The following is an 18534-nucleotide window of genomic DNA, read 5'->3' as shown; positions in this document are numbered from 1 at the left end:
TGCAGACTCTGCCAGGCACAGTGGCTCATGCCTGTAATCCCAGCACTTTTGGAGGCTGAGGCAGGTGGATCACCTGAGGTCAGGGGTTTGAGACCAACCTGGCCAACAGAGTGAAACCCCATCTCTACTAAAAATACAAAAAATTAGCCGGGTGTGGTGGCATATGGCTGTAGTCTCAGCTACTCGGGAGGCTGAGACAGGAGAATCGCTTGAACCCGGGAGGTGGAGGTTGCAGTGAGCCAAGATAGCACCATTACACTCCAGCCTGGGCAACAAGAGTGAAACTCTGTCTCAAAAAAAAAAAAAAAAAAAAAAAAAAAAAAAAAAGGGACTCTGATTTAGTAAACCAAGGGTGGAACCTGAAATTCTGCAAGCTCCTGGGTGGTGTTGATGCTGCTGTCCCATGGGCCATGCTTTCAGTAACAAGATTTCTAATGACTGTTTCAAAGATTATATAAGTAAATACATGTAAGAAACACCAAGGGCAGCATGTGACATAATAAGAGATAGCTATTGTTAGGGTCCACAGGAAAGACTAAAAATATATCTCAATTACTGCTTTACAAGAGTTTTATGCACTAGAAAGTTCTCTAAAGACAATTACTTGGTATTTTGTCTCCCTTTCTGGCCAGCTCCCTGCAGAGGGTTAGTGCGGCTCAGTTCTAGAGAGGGAATCCAAGCGACTTGCAATAATAGGCAATGCAGTTCAGCCACAGGAAAGGTGGCCACGCAGTTTATAAAGGTACGTACCCCTGTGTCTCTTCCAGGTCTCCCATGAGGTTAGATTAGGTGACGGGACCATCAGAGCTGTCCTAGGTGGGACATGAGGTTTCCATGTGCAGCAAGCTCAAGGAAGATACGGGCCGACCGTTGAGTACCCTGTAAAACTCTAGGGATTTTAGCTGCAGCTTCAGTTGGGGTTGAGATGGGCTATGTGCTGATGTTCTCATAGAGCAGAGAAGACCAAGGGTAAAAAAGCATATGCTTTAATTTTGCAGAGATATTAGGAAAATTGGGCATACGAGATTGAATGACAAAGAAAAAACCAGGCAAATAAACTTCGTAAGTACTTAGATTTTATTTTCTAAAGGCAGGCTCTGGCCAGAAAAAAAAGGAAAAAAAAAAAAAAAGCCCCAAACTTCTCTCTTTTCCCCCTTTGGCTTTCCCCAATCTCCCACCCCACTTTCAGCAGCTATTTTTATTTTTATTTTTTTCTTTTCACTGTGAAGAATAAGCCCTGCTTGGGGAGTGAAGATAGGTCTCCAGTGAAGAACTTCAACAGGACTTCTCAAGTATTACCTTAAAGGCCACTATACATGAGAAGTAAATATGTTTTATTAAGCAGAAATTTTGCAAAATGCAATACTTGATTCTTTGTGAAAAGCTGGAAAAGCTGAAAAGGAAAAATCCTAGTAAGTAAAACTTCAAATGGCTCCAGAGAGTCATTCCACAGACATTTCTCTATGGCATTTCGATACATGTAAAGAAAAGAGAAATGGTAATTACTTGGGCTTGAAAGTTTGGCTCTTTTTTTTTTCTTTTTCTTTTTTTTTTTGAGACGGAGTCTCACTCTGTCGCCCAGGCTGGAGTGCAGTGGTGCCATCTCAGCTCACTGCAACCTCCTCCCTCCGAGTTCAAGGGATTCTCTTGCCTCAGTCTCCTGAGTAGCTGGGATTACAGGCGCCTGCCACTGTGCCTGGCTAATTTTTTTTTTTTTTTTTTTTTTTGTATTTTTATCAGAGACGGGATTTCACCATCTTGGCCAGGCTGGTCTTGAGCTCCTGATCCGTGATCCACTTGCCTCGGCCTCCCAAAGTGCTGGGATTACAGGCGTGAGCCACGGTGCCTGGCCACACCTTGGCTTATTTTTTTAATGCCCGACTGGAAAACCATGGTTGCTTAACTGTGCTACTTGGAACAAGTACCCAAGCCTTAGTTTTAATACCTGGATCATTCACGATAGTAAATGAAAGATTCGCTGTGAATGTTCCTAAAGTCTCTCTTGTGCCTGGCACGGTGTAGGCACTCCAAAAATGTTCGTTGAATGAATGAATGAATGAATAAATAAATAAATAAAAGCTCACAAGCTACATTTTGCCTAGGTAAAACCCCATTTATCTTTTTTTTTTTTTTTTTTTTTAATCCTTTCCTTCTTGAAACTGTTGCCTCCCTTTTCTTCAACAATACTTCCGAGACTCTCAATCAGGTCTGTCTATGCAATGGAAGGACTGGTTGATGCAACTAAGTTCTGATTGGTCAATATAACTGAGCCTTGATGGGTTGATAAAACTGAGCCCTGATTGGCTAGGGCAGGTAATCTCTAATTGGTTGGTTCAGGTGAGCTCTGATTGGTTGCTTTCTAAGACAAAAATTGGAAGTCTCTGTGAGATGTTTCTTTCAAATGGCTAGTAGGGGTAGGGGGAGCTGGATTTCTTGCTGCAGTTTATCGTGGCGCTGACAGCAGCAACTGGTTTGGCTGGATCGTAGAAAGGGAGATCCTGTGATACTTTTACAATATCTTTCGGGTAACACACAGTATGTGGCCACTCCCTCATCCAGCTATGGTCACCTGGTTCTGTTTTAACTTTGCACACCTCAGCCACAGAAAGTCCATTTAGTCTGTAGGCGGGCGTACCGGGGGGCATACTTTAAAACCACATCCTGTGCTCTATGCAACCAGCCACAAAGCTGGGTGGGTGTTTGAGTCCCAATTTGCCCTTTTGTGGAGCCTTTTCATAATGGAATTTGTTACTGTTTGCCATTCTCCTGTAAGATAAACAGCATACTTGAAGGGGGTGGGGTGCTGGCAACGAGGAGTTTAAAGAAGTCTTGGAAAATATCAACTCTTTGTTCTTTCGCTAACGTGTGCTTATAGCGTGGAAAATCTTACTTTCCAGATTGCAAAACAGAGGGCTTACTAAGGCTCAGGTGCTTTTTATGAGAAATGTTTGCGACATCAATTTTCCTCATGCACTCTTCAATTTATTGGCAGAGCTTGACTCTAGGTGCGATCCTTTCATTTGGATTTGGTCTGCCCTTGCCTTCTACACCTCTCTCAAAACCACTGTATTAAAGAATCTTCTGCAATTTCCAACCTTTCCTTTTTGAAACTCTTGCTTCCATTTTCTTCCACAATACTTCTGAGACTCTCAATCAGGTCTGTCTATGCAATGGAAGGACTGAAATTTTGTTAGTTTTGATTGGTTGATGCAACTGAGTTCTGATTGGTCAATATCTGTTTCTCTACTCCTTCTTCCTGTTTCTTTCTTTGTCCTCTAAGAGATGAACTTCTCCGGAAGAGTAGCCTCGTGCCCCGGTAATCCTCCTCCTCTAGGCTCATCTCATATATGTCTATTGTGCTTACCCAATAAATTGGCCACCCCAAACATTCCCAACTGTTCCCCTGAGCTTCAGCCCTCCCCTGCATCTCCAGGTTCCTTCACCTCTTGCATCCTTTCACCTAGCCATTCAGTTGGCAAATCAAATTCAGTGCCACCAAGTCAATTCATGGTCTTCACCCCTTAAATCTTCCTTTCTGTGTTTCTTAGTTCTGTGAATGGTACCCACTATCTACAATTTCTCAAAGCCAATTGCCTAATTAAAACACATATCAAGGGTTAGTCATCTCCGGGTACGCAATCTGAAAATGTGCATGCTTGTAAGGGGCAGAGAGGAAGACACTGTTCCTGTCCTCAAGGAGCTCACAGTCTAGCAGAGATGGCAGACATGCCAGCCCATGTGGACAGAGCACCAGGACCAGCCTGGTGGACTGGTACATGGCCAAGGCCGAGGAGGCAAGGTGGAAGGGCAATCATTTACTCTGTCTGGACAAGGCCTCTTTAAGGAGAGAGTGGCATCCCACATGAAGAAGGAGTTTCATAGCTGTTGAAGTTTGTGAACCCAACTTCCAGCGTTGGTCCAGGCTCTGTAGGATTTAGAGGTGCACCCTCAAAAGCACAGGTGTCGGTGATGGGCAAGAGGTTCCTTGCCAACTTCCTCAAGGTAAAGGATTACTGAAGAGACCAGGGCATTTGTATTTGGCTCACCAAGAAAGGAAAGAGCTCAGAAAGGAGGGAAAAAAAGAGCCAGTTTCTCTTCTGAATTGCTTCCCTCTTAGTCTGGAGCCCCCTATCCTGCTTCAGTTGAAGAATGAGGACTTTTGTGTGTGCTTTTGATTTTTTAAACTACAGAGCTACTCAGAGATGTAGGAGCTGCTTGGGGCCAAATTTGTGGACCACTTCTGGCAACCTACTGACACCTTTGAAATGGGCATTTCCGTGAGTGCCCATTTTTTAGAGTTTATTAACTCTAGAAGAAACTTTTGAGTTTATTAACTCTAGAAGAAAATGAATCTTCTTTTCTAACTTTTCCAAGAGAAGCCTTTGGAGTACATGAAGACCAAGCCTCTCATTTTACAGATGAGGACACTGAGGTCCGTTGACCCCTGGTGTCCCTTGCTTGGAGCAGCATGCAAGCAGTGATCAGACAATGCTGGGACTCAGAAGGCATCCCCCTCAGTCTCCCATCTAGATCAGCTTTTCAAGGCTGGGCAAGTGACTCTGCCTTGTCTGTGTACTTGGCACTGCACCACTGGCTGGGGCTAGAGTTGCCAATAGGATAGGACCTTCCTGTCCATTCTAGCCAGACAGCAAGCTGGGAAGTTACTTAAAGAAACTAAAACCCGAGACAAAGTGTGGTAAGGTCTGAGAGAAAATCAGCATGGGTGATGTGTGCCTGGAAGGGGTAATCATTTCTTACAGGGGAAACTTCTGCACTTTTCTCTCTATAGGCCCCATATGGTGAACCCTTACCATTAACTCAGCGCAGGCTGAGCAAGAGACATATATGGTCCTCATACCATTCCTGTGGAACATGGGCTGCTTTTGCTTTACAGAAGAGGAAACTGAGGCAAAGAGTGGAGCAATGAATTTGGTGATTTACAGAGCTGAGGCTCAGACCTCCACCCCATTCCTCCTGGCTCAGGAGCTGTGTGTTCCAGGGCCCCCTGGACAGTGGTAGCGCTGAAAGGACCTGGCCTCCTGCACTTCTTATCTTCATTCCAATTCCCTTTTTCTCAAGAAAATTCCCACTCATCCTCCCAGTTCACCCTTTTCTTTCTGTCTTTAAGTGGCTTCAAGTGACAAGGTGGCTGGCTCCTCTGTTTCTCTTTCCCTTTTATGCCTATTGCAAGAAGCTGTAATAATCAAAGAACGCCAAGACTTTCTTTGAAGTGGGTCTTTGTGGCCTTTTTGCAGTCTTCAGACCTCACGGTTTCTCAGTGGCAGTTCATCCCAGCAGCTTCTGCTTTCTCCGCCTGTGACTTCTGCCGCACTTGTGGGTGCTACCATACACTGCCGGTGGCGTTGGTCCCATGGTGACACAGCAGTTGGCAATTTACACAAAGCTTTCAGCTCTACCCTACTGAAACAGGAAAAGTTCCGTTATCCCCCTCACAGGGCGTGTGACAGGGGTGTGGCTCACTTCTTCGGTGCCCCGCTGCTCAAACCCCTCGGGGGAGCCTGCAGGACAAGTTGCGGGCAGCATTTTGGGCTCTGACCCTGTGGCAGCATCTAGGGTTGAGGGTTTACAGCTCTGGAAGCCCCAGTGGCGGTGTGATACAGGGTGCTCTTTCAGTTTTGCTGTCTGCAGGTGGCCTGTGTTAATCAACTAAATTAGAGCCTCTGCCTTATTGCAAGGACAGAGGCCTTTCTGTATCCCAGGTTCTTGCCTCGGTGTATTAGAAAAATTGGATCACACATGGGCTTGGAGAATGGGTGCAAGATTTTATTGAGTGGAGCTAGCTCTCAGTGAGGTGGATGGGGAGCCAGAAAGGGGATGGAGTGGGAAGGTGGTTTTCTCCTGGAGTCAGGCCATCCAGCAGCTGGGCTCGCCTCTGACTGCCGCCAGCTGAATTCCATTCCATGTCACCCCGCCGTCCATTGCCTGCCGTGGTCTGCTGGGGCCTGTCGGTGTGCTCTTCCTCTCCTTTGCTCCTCTCAACATCCAGCTGCCTGCGTCTGGGCCCACTAGGGTCTCGGGGTTTTTATAGGCACAGGATGGGGGCGTGGGGCGGGCCAGAGTGATCTTGGAAAATGCAACATTTGGGATCGAAAATAGGAGTGCCTGTCCTCACTTAGGTACATGGGCACAGGCCTGAGGGTGGAGCCCTTGCCGGGGACCCCAGCCTTCTTTACCCAGCACTTCCCTGTCCCCCTCCTGTTTCACTATCACAGGTGAGGCTCCCTATCTTGGAGCGCCTCTTCCTGGTTACACCATGTAGGTCGTGTCCCTACCAAGGGATCCTGCTTTCCTGTTCTCCATTGATTGGACACGGGTTGGACATTTGATCCTGGGTGGGGGTAAGGAATCTATTGGATGGCCATGGCTGTGCAATTCCTCATTGAAGAGTTCGAGAGACTGTGGTTAGACTGCTGTGCTCTGTCGTCTGCTAGGGCAGAGGTGACCTCCCCAAGATTGCAAATGTGGAAAAAAGAGCCTTGAAAACTTACAAATCCTCTGAGAAGAAGGATGTGAAGCTCTGGGCAAAAGGGACCCGAGAGAAGACCTGCAGGCCCAGAGAGGCAGAGGAGAGAGATATGGAGAATCTGTGACTGCCTTTCCAGTTTCTGTTCTCTGTTCTGTGATAGTCTACTTTCTGCAGAAAATAAAGCCTTCTTTTGAGAACGCTAGTCTGGATGGTTTTCTGTTTTCTTTTTATACAATTGCACGAAGCCTCCCCAAGTCATCAAGTTTCCCTTGCTTGGCATATTATCCTAATACACGGAATCCTCTCTGTGTGCCAGTGGGATTGCCCATCCCAGATCCTAAGGCATTCATAGTCCTGGCAGGGACCTCCCTGCAGAGAGCTCCTTTGCCTACTGACACCCAGTTTCATTCGAGAAACATCATCAGCTGATGGATCCTTTGCATGACCATTGCAAGCTGTGAAGAGGAGGCAGTGCTGTCTCAGATGGGGTCTTCTTCCTGTTTCTACTTCCTTCTAGAAAGATGAGGCATATGTGTAAGACTGCAGTTGGCAGGGCCCACCAGAGAATCTTCTTCCACTTGAATGGCCAGCAATGCTTTCCCAAAGTTTGTGCTGCTGAACAGGAGGAGGCCTTGTTTGCTGGGCAGAGAGGATGGTAAGAATAGGGACTAGCTGCAGATCCAGGAGCTGGGATCAAGAGGCTTTTGTGGGGGCTGTTTCCAATCACTGGGGAATGAATCTGGGGAGGGAGATGGCTTCCCAAATCAGGTACACTACATTTCTCATAAGAGGAGCTTGTAAGGCTTTGCCCCACGTTCAGGGGCAGCTGTAAAGGCTTCTTGGGTGACAGCCTCATTGTGACTGATGGCTGCATGTGGGGAGAGAAGGGGAGACTGGCCTTGGCAACCAGGCTGTGGAAGGGGAAGGGAGGAGAGAGCTGTTTCTGGGATTGGAGTGAGGAGGATAGAGGAAGAAAGCCCTACGGTTTGGAGGGCCTAGGGTTCCTTGAAAAGGACTTCTAAGCCAGCCCCAGCAGGGACTTGTGGAGTAGGATTGGAGAACACGTATCTGTCCTGGTGAGGAGGGCAGAAGCCTGAAGCTTCTTGGAGGCTTAGAGGGAGCACAGCAAGAGGAATCCTGAAATGACAGTGGAAGAACTGGGGACTGTAAGGCCAGAGAGGGCACGCAGGGGGCTGGGTCTTTGAACTTTCTCGTTCTAGTGTCAGGATTCTGAAATACAGTCAGGTTGGGCTCACATCTTTATTACCTGGGCCTAATTAAGAAAAAAGAAAAAGCAACAAAAGAAAATGGCAAAAAACATGTATGATCCTTAAGGATCTGTAATGCCTGCCCTGACACACACCTTTGAACCCTGGGCAGGAACCATCACTCATACATCGGAATAACTTGGATCTGATATCTTCAAATTTTAGTCCAAGCAAAGCCATGAAAGCCTTTGCTTTTTAAAATGAGGCCGACGTTTCCCTAGTTCCATTTGAATTTACTCTTTAAGCCCTCTTTTCAGAGCTAGAAATAAATTTCTTGTAAATGTCTGCATAAACATGCCTGTCCCCATTTCAACAGGGCTCTGTAGTTGACAGTGCTTTAGTGGACTGGCTCCAACAAAACATGTGCAACTCAAACTTCATTTTGGTCCAGTCCTTTGTGCAAAAACGTAATTGCCAGTTGTATGCTGTTTGTTTTGTATTCTCGGAAAATAAAAAGGGAACTAAAGGCAAGCTTTTCAAATATTTTTCGCTGTTAAATCTAAATTCCCTATCTCTCTCTTTAAAAAAAAATCTATGTAAATACATGGGGTGCAAGTGTAATTTTGTTACACTCATAGATTGTGTAGTGGTGAAGTCAGGGCTTTTGGGACATGCATCACCCAGATAACATACATGGTGCCCATTAAGTAGAAATTCCCTCTTTATTGAAAATATTCTAATCAGCCAAAACCTTAAGACTTAGTATACACATTTGTGTAGCTCATAACAAATAGTAAAGACATTTAGGAAAGGAATCATAATTCCTAAAACCTCACTCCCTTCCCTCTGGATGGCAGTTTCTTTAAAGTATCTACTAACTCTATGAGGGAGAATATTGCCGCCTGGCTTGGGCTGACCCCTACCAGATGGATAGATTTTCTGTGCCTGCCTCTTCACAATGAGATTTGTGAACTCCTTGAGGGCAGGGACTGTTCTCAGACCCACTTCTCATCTCTGTATCTGGCCCATAATGAGTACTCAGTAGATGTTGGTGGAGTGAAACTGCTTTGTAAATCCTGCAAGTTTTAGGTTTGAAGCTCTGCTTGCTTGCTTCAGAGCAGAGAAATTTTAAATTATGATGTTCTGATGTGAAGAACAGCATTTGGCCCTGGCCATCAGGCACGCCACTGACAAACCTCCACGGTGGAAGAAACGCCCATGGAAGGAGGCCAGGCTGAGCTCCCACAGGGAAGCAATGTCAGAGTCTGGGTGTTGGAATAGAGGGGAACTCAGAGATCATCCAGCACTACTACCCCTTCAAATCCTCTAATTTACCTTGAAGGAAAAGAGTTTCTGTGATTTTCATATATACTTTTTTTTTCCCCCTGAAGATACTCTGGCAAAAATAAAACCTTGAATATAACCTGGAGCTTTTTGTACCCTACGACCCAAAAATGACTCAGAGAAAGACCCCAGCTGGAGAGTTCCTTCTTTCTCACACTCTTTCTGGTACACGTATGGCTTCATTGCCTCCCTTACTTCAGAGAATGAAAAGAGAAATGGGATTTCTGTGTATGTGTCATCAGGCCCTTAGGGGACCAGTAGATTCCTTCCTTTAGCTTCTCTGCAGATAAAACCAGTCCTTAGAGACTCGAAATAGAGCTCTTTGGAGAAAGCAGCAGGGGCTCCTTCCTGGAAGTGCCCCATGGGATCCTCACTGGAAAGAACCCAGAGTGCAAAGGCTGCGAGCCGTGCCCCTCCCGGGGCAGGCTGGGAGGCCTCAGGCTGAGTGCTGATTGGCTGCTCACACCAGCAGCGGCTTCTGCTGCTTACTTTGAGGCCTTCTGGAAATTTGCTTGGAAACACTTCTGTAAAGCTCTCCTTCCCAGGGGCAGAAGGAAGGCTCTCACTGTGGAGTGTTATGTGCTGAGATGTTACAGGTGAGACACTCAGCATCAGACCACAGTGGCTCAGGCTTGACAAAAGGACCAATACATCATCAAAGTCAAGTTCATAGGAAAAGATTCAGAGGGTCCTCCCATCCCATAATATTTTGCTTTGGAAAGCGCAGGTCACGAATGATGGAGCAGGGGTTGGGTGCATCAGCCTAGGGGGTTTGAACTCATCCAAAAAGGGTAACTTCCGGGCCATTTCATTCTGCCTCTAAATCTTCCCCATACCACATACCTTCCTGCCCCACCTGCAGTTGCCAAATAGCAGCTCCATCAACGACCTGGTGTGTGGGATGCCCTGGACCTGGAGACTGTTTCAGAGTTGGGTGGTCAGGGACCCATGATGGGCCCAGAAAGACAGTACAGAGCAGGACTAGTCTGCAGAGTGGGGCTGACTTCCTGGGAGAGTACAGGCTGGCAGGGCCTCTGGGGAGGGGCGGTGATGTTGGCATTAGAGCAAATCATGCCAGTGGATCAGCTCTGGGAAGGATGAATGAGGCCTTGTTTGTGCGCCTGCAATATCAAAGCCAAGGGTGGAGAAGTTCTTTTTGATTCCCATCACCCTTAAGGCAGAAAGGGACTACTGATAAACCACAAGCACTCTTCACACAATCTCTTAGGGTTTGGCTGTGTCCCCACCCACATCTCATCTTGAATTGTAATCCCCGTGTATTGTGGGAGGGATCCGGTGGGAGGTAATTAAGGGGGCTGTTTCCCCCATACTGTTCTTGTGATAATGGGTGAGTTCTCATAAGATCTGATGGTTTTATAAGCATCTGACATTTCCCCTGCTGGCACTCATTCTCTCTCCTGCTGTCCTGTGAAGAGGTCCTTCTGCCATGATTGTTAAGTTTCTTGAGGCCCACCCCCACCAGCCCCAGCCATGCAGAACTGTGAGTCAATTAAACCTCCTTTCTTTATAAATTACCCAGTCTCGGGTATTTCTTCATAGCAGTGTGAGAAGGGACTAATACACCATCCCTCTGCCAGAACATTTCTGGAAGGGAAATAAAGATATTTATATGTTCAATTTTACAGTTATATAGCTTGTGCACACACACACACACACACACACATATTCCCAGGATAAGGTTCTCATACTTTTCAAAATTTAAAATGGTACCTAGTCTGTAGCATATGCTTAGAAAACATGTGCTTGATTTACTAAACTAAGCCCAGGGAAGGTTTTAACAATTGATAGTGGTAAGTAAGTACCCCTGCCCCTTACTAATTGCATACTTTCCCTACTTGTTTGAAAAGCAGTTTGAATTATCTAAAGCCCCTTTGTGAATTCCCAAAACTGGGCATGGTGTTTGGTTATTTGTGGCTGATAATGTGAGGAGTTATAAAGGTTTGCCTAGAGCATCTGTGGGGTTTCTTTCAATATGACATGTAGAAGAATGTAGCATTTAGATGTGAGAAATTACTCAAAACAGACTCCATTTCATAACTAAAATGCTTGTGGTGCCCTGGGTTGCACACACACACACACACACACAGGTTTTGAAAGAAGAGTGAGAAGGAAGAAGAAAGTTAAGAATAGCCTTTAAGAAGACACGGGTGACTCCGGACAGGAAGTGCTGCTGTTGTGATGCCCCTGGAAATGCTGTCCTGCCAACACTGAGGGTCTTTTGGTCCAGTGGGCCTCATAGAGTCCTCTGCCTGGCAGGGGGAAGGTGGGCAAAGGCCGGTGCCCAGGTCTATGCAGGTTACTGTGCTAGCCAGCCTTTGTTTTGGGGACAGGGCAGCGCCAGCCCCACCCAGGAGCAGGATCCAACCTTCTGTTTCTTTCCCCCATGCAGGCTTCTCCCTGCCCATTCTCTTCTCAGCAGAGCACTTGCATGGACCCTGGGTTCAGCCTCCATTCACACTTCAATCTTGTAAATGACAAGGAAGAGAGAAGAGGTGGGTGGAAATGAGATGCAGAGAGGACAGCTATGGAGAGGGATGTGGGCTCAGTCCTGTGCACACCCAGCCTGTCCTCCCTGAGGCTCTGCTGGGAGCAAAACCTCCCTACACAGCAGAGCAGCCAGACTCCTGGAAGTCTCCACAGAGTGTGGTTGCAGGTGGAGAGGGGCCCCTCAATCAGTTCAAGTTCTATGTATTTTAAAAGAAGGCAGAGAACATCATCACACTGCAGCAGCATCACAGCTGAGTCCAGCTCATTTTGGTCTCCCATCCAAGTACTAACCAGGCCCAACCCTGCTTAGCTTCATGAGATCAGACGAGGGGTCACTATGAACCCTCTTAGAGGGACCCCACAAGAAGTTCCTGGGTTGAGAGGATCTATGACCTGGAAGCTTGATGCATGATTCATGGAGTCTTCGTTTCCTTGGGATATTATTGCTTCTAGTGGGTGCGGGCTGGAGGAAGACAGTTGAGTGTTAAGAGGGAAAGAAGTGCAACTGGCTGGATTTAGGTGAGGTTGTCAGAAGCTCTGAGGAGAGGGACAGTGACGTGCCTCACGTTGGGCTGTGTGAGGCCAGGGGCCGAGGAACCACTGGAGAGCTTGTCATGGTGGAAGTTTGAGCCAGGCTTCCCTAAGATGCTCTGGCAGGTGACAGGGGTGAGAGGTATTTTTTGGGGGGTATCTGAGTAGACTGGTAAGTGGGAGCCTGCTGGGGGGACCCAGGGGTGGAAGCAGCTTGTTCACAAACTGACATGTCTGCACTTCTTGGATTCTCTTTTCCAAACCATTGGTAATCCTCTCACCTCCCCTTTGAACCCATTTTGATATGGCTTGAATAGTGTTGTCATGTTCTGTTCTGTAGCCTGGAGTGGCTAGAGCATCAGTTCTGTGATATACCTGATAACTCTGCCTTCCAGATGCATTTCACCATCATTTTGTCAAGTTCTATAATGTACATGTGCATTAATTAGTATTGCATATCCAAAGACTCCTTGGGTGACTTTACATCATTATCATTTATTTCATGACCTCTCCAGTTATTCTTCTATTTTTCCTTCTGTTATTTTGATAATTTCCTTGCTTTAAGTAAATCATTTCAGTCTGGAGACTGGTAAATTATCTATTATTTAATATTCTTAGTTGCAAACTCAGAGTGGAACCCTGTTGATATATTATCCAACTATTTCATAAGCATACTGGCATGGATTTTGGGGAACTAATTTATCTTACTTTAATTTTCTTATCAAATAGTGGTTCCAAGCATTGTTATTTAGAGAGAAGCATGTTGTGAGACAAGCTAGAAAGTGGTTTCCAGTCTCTATTCTGTCTCTTTTTCCCTTTTGGCAAGCCATGTAACCACTGTAAGCCTTAGCTCTTCTATAAAAGGAGGTAATATTCATCTCTTTTACATCAATATGTAGATTTGGTTAGGAGAATTATGTACACATACACATACAAACACAACAAAACTGTGCTAATATCTGTCATTGGTGAAACCACAATTTAAGCTTTAGTAAGTTTCTGTGCCTGAGATGCCTGATATTTTTTTCTCTATAATTAATTCAGAGGGAAAAGCGTGCAAATTCTTCAACAGTGCCGGATTATAGCACATGATCCCCTAAGTGTATGGTCTTGCCTATGAATTCACATATGCTCATCTTTTTCTTCTGTATTTGGCCTCTGCTTTGGCCTTGCCATTGGCTGCTTGTGACTTTGCCTTCAGCATCAAGACCAGAACAATTCAACATCAACTTCAAAAATGAATACTGGACATGACCTCCAAGAGCATGCATGGTTTGGCTCATGCCTGCCCATTGGCCTGTTAGCTGTTGGCATCTCGAATATGCCACACTCCTTCTCAGCACTGAGGCATTGCTCATGCAGTTCCTTCTACCTAGAATGCCTTTGCCCTTACTCCTCATCCTCCCCATTTTCAGCTAGGTAATTACTCTTGTATGTCTTTCAGATTTCAGCTCCATTGTTCATAGAGAAGCCCTAAACTAGATCAGGGCTTTAAGCGCTCACAGTGCATGCACTGTCTCTTCATAACACCTGTCACAGATAAGTATTCTAGGATTATCTGCAGTTCTCATTGGATATGAGCTGTCCTTCTTGCTATTATATTCCTAACATCCAGCTCACAGGTGTTCAATAAGTATTTGTTGAATGAATGAGTGAATGAGTGCGTTTAGTTTTTGAAACTTGTTCTAGTTTGTGCCTATTGGCACAGATAGCACCAGGACTTTTTGTTGTCCTAATACCCAATGAACACTCTTTGCAGAGCATCAGCTCATTCCAGAGACAGAGACAGCCATGACTCCTGCCTCGTAAGCCAGAGAGCCTGTTCACTCGGTGGCTGGGAAAGTGACTGGGCTGCTCTTCTCCAGGCTGGATGACCCCCAAAAGACCCACAGTGTGATTAGTTTGCCTTCTGGTTCCTTGGTCCCTTTGGGTTCTTAGCCCCTTGGGTGCCCCGAGCCTTCATCTTTTCTTTCATATCTTTAGCAGGCCCCTGTGCCCCACATCCCTTTTCTTCTCTTTCCCCAGCAGCCTTGCCCGGCCCTGTCTCCCTCTCCAAGCCCCTCTTTCCAGTGTATCTGTACACTTCTCTGGACTGTGAATCCTGCCCTGCCCTGAACCTTTCCTCAACTGTTGGCTTCAACTGCCATCAGAATGTTCCACCCTCAAAATTCTTAGGGGTTGGTGCCCTGGTTCTGTGGCTGGGTGGACTACAAGGCCCCGAGGACTGGGTTCAGCCTTTACTTCTGAGTGGTCTCAGCCTTCAGCACCCAGTAACCACACAGCAGTGCATGGCGACTTGATTTTCCTACCTAATTCTTAACCAAGTTTCCAATGCCATCGTGGTCACTTGTGTGACCCCTCTGCTGCAGCTTCACAATTTCACCACACTCACCTGCTTTGGTTGAGGAGAAACTTCTGTGGATACATTGGCAGACCTAGCTGAGAAAAGTTGGGGACCACAGGACTTCCTGCTACCTTACTTGGCTCAACCGCCTGGGACACTCCTGACCCCAAGCTGCAGTTGTCCCCTATCACCCCTAATATTGCAACTACCCCAAAGTAGCTCACACTCCAAGGCTGCAAATGCTTGTGTTCTTCTACTCTCAGGGCTGGGGCTAGGCTGTGGAGGAGGAGGAAAGGCCATTCTAGTGGCTCAAAGAGCCAGTGCAAAAGCACTGCTTATGGTGGCTTCTTTGGGGGTTGCAGATATGTATAGCTATAAGAAATATGAACTCATGTCCCCCAACAATGCCTCATGCTTAACCAGCTCTCTTTCTGAGCTCATGTGTCTACTGGGAAAATTGAGGCTTCCTCTCTGATTTGATTGTGTCTTACTACAGGTGTTTAGTACTTGGGAGTGAGAGGCCCATCTAATCAGAGCTGGCCTTGGGCTCTGCAGCTTACCCTGGTCACTCTTGGTACTCCTGTAACAAGGAATACCTTATAGTTTTCTCATTCATTTATTCATTCAGTCATTCAGTCATCCAGTCATTCATTTAACAGTTATTGAACACCTATATGCCAGGCATTATCTATGTACTGGGGATACAAAAAGTGTCAGGCAAACAGAAACAGACATTCACCTTCAGAGAGCTTCTGCCCTGACGAACTTTCTATATGAAGAGAGTAGGTTTTATAGAGCAATTGACTGGAGTAAGGTGTGTGAGATAATGGTGCAAGCTGAGGCCAGGAAAGGAGGCTGAGATGCTATGAGAACTTGCTACGAGAACTTGCAGACCAGGTTCAAAATTTCAACTTTTATCCTAGAAGCCTTGGGAAGCCTTTGAAGGAAGGGTCTTAAACAGAGGAGATATAGGATCACTTTTTTTTTTTTTTTTTTCCTTTTAAGTGAGGGCACCTGCGCCATGTGGAACACAACTTAGAAGAAGGCAAGAGTGGAGACTGGTCAGAAGGCCAACTGGGAAAGGAAGAGCCTTGGAGGGGAGAAAGGGTTTGACATGTAACCCAGGTTGAGGAAAATTGACAGGCTGTGAGGTCAGGGATCTGTTCATTGTGAAAGCAAACACAGAGGGGGATAATTGTAACTTGACTTTGAGGCAGGTTGAGGTGGCTTTGTAAGAGGCAGGTAAGGCTAGGATAAGTGAGAAGAGTGAGGGACTGGAGCTCTGGAAAGGTAGTGACTGGTCAGGGCTGCAGGATGGCCATTCCCGAAGCAGGAGCGCTCCAAGGGGGTTTCCAAAGCCTGCTCATCCTGGTCTTTTCAGAGCTGCTCTGAGCATCCAAGAGGTCCAGAGAAAAGGGGCCGTGGGGACACACACAGGCTGAGAGAAGCTGGGAAGGGTCAGTGTGGACCACAAGTGAAGATGACCTCAGCAGACAGAGGCAGTCTGTCAGATCCCCTCCACCACCCCCTGGGCCAATGTGCCGCAGCTGGGGGCAGGCCAGCCCCCTCTATCACTAACTGTGACTGCCATTTTGTGCCTGGCCATCCATCCCAGACAACCTTCAATTGGAATCTCTCCTAATGAAGCCCTACCACACAGAGGCAGTTGGCCCTGCAATGGTGTAGGCTCGAGGCCATGGCCACAGCAGGAGGCAGTGGCAGTAGAGGGTGGCAGTTAGGGGGCAGGAATCACTTGACTTTCAGAACCCCGTTGGGGTGTGGCTTCCTAAAGCTCTCCGAGGTAAGACATACATTGGGACAAATAAGTTTTCAGGGCCGGGCATGGTGACTCACACCTATAATCCCAGCCACCTTGGGAGGCCTACGCAGGAGGATCACCTGAGGTCAGGAGTTTGAGACCATCCTGGCCAATATGGTAAAACCCCGTCTCTACTAAAAAAAATACAGAAACTAGTTGGGTGTAGTGGTGGGTGTCTGTAATCCCAGCTACTTGGGAGGCTGAGGCAGGAGAAACACTTGAACCTGGGAGGCAGAGGTTGCAGTGAGCCAAGATTACTCCATTGCACTCCAGCCTGGGCAACAGGAGTGAAACTCCATCTCAAAAAAAGCAAAAGAAAAGAAATAGGTTTTCAGCGGGAGACAGCAGGCGCATCGATGGCACCAGAGGAAGATGCTGTGACCCTGAAGGATCAATATTGGAGTGGTTATCCCAAGGATGGGGCCAGTGCTGCACCTCTTGCCCTCAATTTCTCCATCAAAATTGCATGAGGTTTTTTTCTCTTTCTTTTGGAACTTGTAATGGTATTTCTACTATTTATTTGGAAGAATATATATAGTGAAACTAGCCCAGAGAAAAGGAACAATAAGTAAAATAAATGGGCAAAAGCTTGTGCTGTTAGCTTTAAAGTGTATTTAAAATAAATCTGAAATCATTTGAACAGCATGAACCTTAGTGGCCAAATAGATCAATGACAAAGAGGAGAAAACCTAGATACAGGTTCATTTTTGCCTTATATGCTTTGAGATTAGTGTTTCTATTTACAGCTGTGACTGATACAGATGCATCACAGTTGAGAGCAAAGCGAAGTGAATGTCCCTATTAACTGGCACCATGGTGCGAGGCTGGAATGAGGGTGTGGCCAGCTAAGAGGGAATTTGCTCTTCTTGCCCTAGTTCCCCATTGTTTCCTGTCCTGTCTTGTGTCCAGCTGCTTAGCAAGCTTCGTTTTGGTATTTAATGCTTTTTATAGCTGGAACCCTGAGGTTCCTCAGAAATCTGCACATGTTTACTAGATTGGTGCTCTGGATTTTCTTTAAAGATACGAAGAAAAAGGCAAGGGCAGGTCTGTGAAGCTTCTTACCTCCAGCAGAGCTGGTGGAGTGAATGCCGTGGCTCCAGCTGCACCCCCAGCTGATGAGAATGACCTTCCATTTGCTGAGATTCTTCCCTTTTCTCTCCCCACCTCCACCACCAATATGGGCATTCGTTCTGTAGACCGTAAATGTGAGCTTTCATCCTTGAGTATATTGAGACATGACTTTTCCTAATAAAGGTGGCATTCCAAATTAGTGTAAAGCATGCAGTAATTGATACAGAAATCACCTAGTCATTCTTCCCCCCAGTGTCTGCTTGGGGGCAGGCCAGGTACTGTTCAGGGTTCAAAAATTAACCATGTAAACAACAGAAAGTGAAGTTTTTTTGTTCCCAGGGAACGGGGAGCTCTTAGTGAAGAAGAAACACAGTAGGCGATGAGTCAACCAATAAACAGCTTGACAGGAAACTGGTGAAATGAAGAAAAATGAATCCAGCTAGGACAACAGACATGGATGGAGGTGGGTGGTAGTCAAGGAAGACTTCTTGGATAAGCTGGTATTTGGGCAGAGGCCTGAAGAAGTGTAAGCCATGCTAGGGGGGCATCTGGGTAAGAACATTCCAGGAAGTGGGTACAGCAAGTGCAGAGATGCACCCTGTGGATTGACTCCTTGAAGTGAATCCTTTTTAATACCTCCTTCTCTACATGGCAAGATTTTTGTTAGTGATTATGTAATAAATTATCTTCTTCATTTATTCTTTTTTTGATAAGTATAAACGACATTTTTAATTAAAGTTACTTACAATTGAATTAGCTAAAAAGTCTAGTGCATTTGAAACAAAATTGTTTATAAGCTAGTTATGTTTACAGAATGAAAAGTACAATTAAAGATAAAGACATTAATATTCTAAATTGGCCCTTTCCAAACTGTGTTCTAAAACTCAATACTCATAACACAAGGAGATGATAATAATGTACATTGGACAGCCCCTGTGGGTCTGGTGGTGGTGTTGATTGTTGGTGTTGGTTGTTGTTCCTTTTAAAATAAACTTCGTCTCAGGGCGCTCTCAAAGTGCATCTTTGTGGCCCGTGAGGTGCTCATGCACAATGGGAGAAAATCAAATGCAGATACACTGTGGTGCCAGAAGAGAAAGAGCTGTTCCTTCTTCCAAGGCTAATGTCCAAAGTAGTACACATTGATTTAGGTCTGGAATGTACAAAAAACTTTCAATAAAGGGAATCTATCCTTCTCATTGCGTTCAACATTGTCGTAAGGCAT

This window comes from Chlorocebus sabaeus, chromosome 29 (genome assembly GCF_047675955.1).
Source record: "Chlorocebus sabaeus isolate Y175 chromosome 29, mChlSab1.0.hap1, whole genome shotgun sequence".
Lineage (NCBI taxonomy): Eukaryota > Metazoa > Chordata > Mammalia > Primates > Cercopithecidae > Chlorocebus > Chlorocebus sabaeus.
This window is presented reverse-complemented; position numbering follows the sequence as displayed.